This window comes from Charadrius vociferus, unplaced genomic scaffold (genome assembly GCF_000708025.1).
Source record: "Charadrius vociferus isolate BGI_N301 unplaced genomic scaffold, ASM70802v2 scaffold161, whole genome shotgun sequence".
NCBI lineage: Eukaryota > Metazoa > Chordata > Aves > Charadriiformes > Charadriidae > Charadrius > Charadrius vociferus.
This window is the reverse complement of record NW_009646928.1, coordinates 1,414,650-1,420,695: the sequence shown is the minus strand read 5'-3', so window position 1 is coordinate 1,420,695 and position 6,046 is coordinate 1,414,650.

The following is a 6,046-nucleotide window of genomic DNA, read 5'->3' as shown; positions in this document are numbered from 1 at the left end:
TTTCAGAAAAGAAGTTTGTGATTGCCACTCCAATTACCAAAGATTATTGGAAACTGACTGCTCTAAGAGAGACCATCACAGTAAGAAAGAAGAATCTAGAAAATACTCTTGTCCTGAAAAATTAAAAAAAGCAACTTAAATGCCATCTTGACAAAATTGTTACTCACCTAACCAAATAAGAAAGTATGTAAACTGCTAACCCAATCACTAGACATGAATTACAGCCACCTTGGATTGCTACCCAGGCAACAGCAAACACCTTGTCCCATGGGAAAAATATGGTTCCTGAAGCAATCCAATCAATGTGAAACTCCAGCCTTAACTTATGTCTTCAGATAAACTGAACAGTTCAATGAAATGATTCTTACTACAGTCCACTGAACTGCAACTTTCTTCTGTAAGCCTTCCAACCCTAAATTCCTTTCAGTGGCATAAAGAAACCCATACCGAGTTACACTGAGAAATAGGATCAGAGCTCAACATGGAAAAACCATGAAAAATCTCAGCAATATAACCAACTTAAATCAGAAAGTAATCTCATTTTTTTGGTGTTTGCTCCATACTTTCAATGCAAAGGTAAAATAATTTCGCATCACTCCTTTTTAAAATGTCATAAGCCTCTTTTATCACTTTTTGAAGGCAAACAGTACAGTAAAATATATAAGTATATATACATGTTTAAAATATATACAATACAGAGAAGTAAGAACAGGTTTGCAAGCAATTTACTAATATTTAGGACAGTGCTTGTTTAAAAAACGAAGATGTTTCTATGAAAGTCACACTAATGTTTTTCTAAATGCGCTACAAAAATAGCTTCAACAATTATCTGCATATTTTTCTAAGATTTGAATTAAACATCTTAGGTACACTTTCTGGAAACTATTACTACATACTCTGAGGCTTGCGTCTAAAATACCTTCCTGTAGACAATTTGTAAAAGAATAGAATCATACACTGATTTAAGCAATGTCTTGTTGGCTTATTTTACTGGAAAGGTTCTTCTGTTTTCTCTTAATTCCCTATATACAGGAGCACGGAAAACACAATTGACACCTTGTTTCAAATTTTTTTTTCTATTAAACATTTAAATAGCTGTTTAAAATGTATATGTATTGATAATCCTTGCAAAAAAATCTCTCCAAATTTGCTGAGAAAAACACACCAACATTCTTCACGCATATATAGTAAAGGTTCATCAGACTTAGCTAAAGCTTCTGAAGAGTCTACCAGTACAAAGCACGCTGTATGCCAAAAGACCTCTATGCACTAACCTGCTCATGGGCTGTGCAGTCTTACCCTGTAATTACTTATTTTAAGCACCATAGCAATACTGAGATTGCCCTCCTGTAATTTCAGCGCTGACACAAACAGCATGGAAGAAAACAGCCTGAACTGAACACAAAAAAGACAGACAACTATAAGCATACAAACCCCACCCCAAAACCAACCTTAAAACTTTTCTATTTTAGCATTCTTCTATTGGCCATCAAGCAAGAAGAGATGCACATTCGCACAAGTGTGTCACCCCGCTAAACTGGAGAGTCCATAGAGGACAATCAGACAGCCTGCCAGCTATAGAAGCAGCTCATTTATCTACTACTGTTTACATGTGATGCACACCCACGCTTTGCAGCTAGACTGACCACTCACATGTGTGCTCCAACGCCAGAAACATCTGTATATTCTGGTTTGAAAAAAATGAGAAAGTTGGACAAAAACCACATTAGGCCACTGAGACAAATCAGAATCATAGCAGTCCATCAGCATCTAGTCTCCCTCGGGTCCAAATGCTTAAGTTACAGTATCAGTGATGTATTTTCCAGCGGATGTTTGCACTTCCTCAAGACCGATCGTGTCTATTCAACATTTCCTTTTATTCTTTACATTTGATCTGGGATTGTGCCCCTTTTTACTGCAAGATACAAACTCTTACTGTACACAGAATTATTAACTCTTAGTAAGCTTTTCTGTAGATCTCATCATAGTGTGCAATCCTTTAAGTAGCATAAGATTAAGATTTTATTTAAAGCTTCATTTTACAATAGGAAACTGAAGCATAAAAGGGAAAGGTCAAAGTTTTTCACAGTCTTTATCAATTTTAAGAGTTCTACTTGAGGTGCATACTTTTTCAAAGTAAAGTCAAGTGGACTGAATATATTTGCCACAGTAAAGAATAACATTCTTTTAATGGTTACCTGAATTTACTGTTTTGCTTGACTCCGTACAAGAATTATTAGACATGTTTCTTTAAATGAGGGAAAAAAAATGTAGCTATTTTTGTTTTCCAAGTTTAAACACTTCAAAATTAAAAGGGATGGCTTTCTCATGCAACCAAACAAATCATTGCAAATCAAAATGAACAGGGCACCCTTTATATTTTCAATACTCGCATATAGCGTTCTGCTGCATAAATTTTAGTCACCTCCCACATTTGCACCTGTCTTTATTTCCACAATTTTCTATAGAGGCAGACTTGCAAGTTTTGCCTTCAGTAAAAATCAGAAGCTAGTATGTAGAATAAACCACTTCCTAAGAAGTAACATAAATTATTGCTCCACTTACCCGGAGGGACTGGAACAGTTATTTTTTTTCAGTTTCCTATAAAGCAAAAGAAGAAAGGGGAAGTAGAAGTGGTATAATTAATACCCGACCATTAAAGACGACTTTCAAAAGCGTCTGACTGACTCTATTTGTGTAATGCCACAGAATTCAGCATTCCTAAAAAAATAAAACTGAACGACTAAGAGAACAGAGGAGAAAAAGTTTTAAAAATAAACATTCCTCCTTGTAAAGAAAGTGGAATCATAAGAAAGTAGCTTAGTACACTCTGCAAGAAAACCATAGGCCAGAATATTTAAAGCTTATAAAACTCAAAACTGCAAACTGGAAAATGGGAGCTCCTTCTTCACACTTCACTGCTTAAAAGAGTGGTTGTGCTATTTCCTAGAAGACACATGATCTGTTTCAGAGTTCTGGGGAAGAATAAGGAAGAATGTAATGCCTGCATCATAATGCTTAAATATTTTCTTTCAAGAAGTCGAATGTTGGGCACTTTTTCCTGATGTTATTAGTTAACTGCTTGTAACTGATGTCTAAAGTTAATTCCATACCTTCCTTGGTTTGTCTAAGATTCTATAAATAAAGGAGAGAGCATCTGGACAATAAAAAAGATGCAAGAAGTGAGGACAATTGACTTAACAAGTTCAAATACGAAGAAAGCCAGTTGGACAGATAGTTAGATGTACCGAAACAAAGCAATGAATTTACTTCAGCTTTGCTGAAGGAACAGGCTTTTCCACACAAAGGTACATTTCTGGTAAACGGAGAGCACTAACGGAATAAAGAAAGGTCCTTAGGCCTAACACTTCCCATTGGCTGAATATGGCAGCTCCTAAGTCAACCCCCTGGCTTAAGTATTTTTCAGAGGCACCTTGATCTTTCTTTGACTTACTGGAAATTCATGCTGTGCGAATACAGCTCTTGTAGATAAATGAAAGGCCAATGAACCTCAGAGAAGAAATATATAGGGGTTAATACTCCATTGGGTTTTTTTTTCCACAATTTGCTTAGAGAGATATTAGAACTTACCTTCCCCGGCTCATTTATCTAGGTTTGAACATCTTAATGCTGCCCATCAACAAACACTAGAAATCCCATGTCTTTGCTACATTATTTACAAAAAATTTAAATAAAAGCTTAACAAAAAGTTACATTTTTACTTTTTTTCAGATTGCATCCCTGAAGTATAAAATTGAGTACAACAATTAAGAATTTTATTTTTTTAAAAAGTCTTTAAATATACCATAAATATCCCACTACAGGACTCCCATTACTCATTAAAACAGAATGATCTTTTCCTTTCCTGTAAGCAATAATATAAATGACCATTTACATTTACCTAGAAAGAGAAACACACTATATGGCTTAGAATAGCTTACTGAAGACAAGCCCCTGTCTGAACCAAAGCTAATGGAAAAGTTCTCAGGCTGAACTGAAACTGACACAGAACAGAGTTGGAAACAGTACAGCATAAACTCGAAAAAAAAATATTTATTGCATAATTATTAAATACTGACTCATATTTCTATCACTAACTACATCCAATTCCTCCTTAGAGTGCACACTATTGATTTGAAACAAATGCAGTTAAGTTATGCAGGAGGAAAGTGATAACTTGAAATCTATTCGTTATTCTAAGAAAGAAGCTAATAGTATTAAATCATGTTTGCTCCTTTGCAAACAGTTAATGCACTGTTTTTATACAGAAATTCAAGATTATTTTAAGAAACCATAAAAAAAAGTTGAGATTAGAAATAATATATAAACTTTTAAAGTTAGTAAAGCTTCTCAGAGATATAAATGTGCATTTGTAAGTTTAAACTGACTAATAGTGGAAGGAAATAAAAAAGAATAGCTGACGACAGAAAAGGATTTTTTCTATCGTCAATAGATCACCCTGATACAGATGTATCAATAGACACACCTAAAATTTAATTAAACAAGATTCAAAAGAATACCATATTTCAGGCTGCTCAACACTTTGTCACAAGACAAAAGTAGCATGAAACCCAAAATTATTTATAAAATTATGTATGACCAAATTTAAGACCTGAAAGTACCTTATGTTAGATGCTGCGTAGTCTAGAAGTTTCTGGAAAATACATACCAAACACATTCATATTTCTAAAATTCCAATCAGGATAGAAATATCAACTATACTGTGAAGAACATCAAAGGCTCAACTAGTTGATTATTAGCATGCAACACCAGTATTAAAACATAAACTCATAATGTGTTAAAAAAAAAAAAAAGCAGTTTCACTCCATGTACACATTAAAGGTTTTTTATTATTTCACATTTCTTTTGATGCATTGTATAACAAGCAGTCCTTGAGAAAGTTATTGGGTTGTTTGTTTTTTTTTTTTTTGTAAGACAACTTTTTGATTTTTATTCTGGAATGCAGAAGTATGAACACTAACAAAACTCAAATAAACGCCTAACTTGACTATAGTTTGTCCTCTGAAATTAGGTCTGCAAGTGGATGTCCATTAATAGACACTAATATGTTTCAGCAAAAGGCTGAAGAAATCATGTCTAGACACTTACGGAACTAGGACCACAAGGAAAAGTCCTCCTCAACCTACCAGCTAGTGCTGAATTTAGCACCTAACATAGACGTAGCAATATTACGACCTTAACTTCAGGAACATTTGTTTTCATTAACTCTACCTTAGCTTTACATTCAGCAAGAGCTTAGGACATGATGTTCAATGCCATGAGTAGAATACGACAAGAAAACAAAAATTTTATTTTAAAAGGCAGAAAAGAAAATACAATTTGGCCATCTTCTGGGTCACTATCTAGAAAGGCAGACGATTCAAAGTTTACAGCTTTATTAGAATTTCTCATTCTACTGTAAGGAAACGGGTGACTATCACTAATTGAAGACAAACATTTCTCGGAGAAAGTAACATAACAAAAAGCAAATGAGTGACAGAAAGCGCATGGATGGGACATGGAAACATACTCATGGATTCCATCTAAAGAAGAGGGATACAGAAAGGTTGTAGAATGAATAAGACTGCAGAAGCAACATGGCAGCACACATATTCTTTAACTCCAAACATCAAATTGCACTGTGGCATAAGACACGTGTGCCTAAAATATCACGCAGCCATCGTTGGTTGAGGGCCTGTGATGTGTTTTCTCACAGGAGGGCTTCAGACACCTTTTAAGACAACTGGAGATGTATAACACACAATAACAGGCCAAGTCAATGGGGCAAGTGGTCCAGAAGGAACACGTCCACGGCCAGACCCCAGGCGTGCCAACACCTCCCGCTGGTGCAGAAAAGCTGTTCTTACCCTCCCGCCCAACCCCCCCCTCACACCGTACCCCTTCTCGGCACCCTCCGCACCACCACCGGGTACGGGCCAAGATCCCCCTTCAGAGCAGAAGATGGATGCAGGGAGAGGCCTGCTTGGAGCTGAGGCGGAAAGGCCGAGCCTGGCTTCCCCCTTCCTCCCGCCCTCCCCCCTGCCTC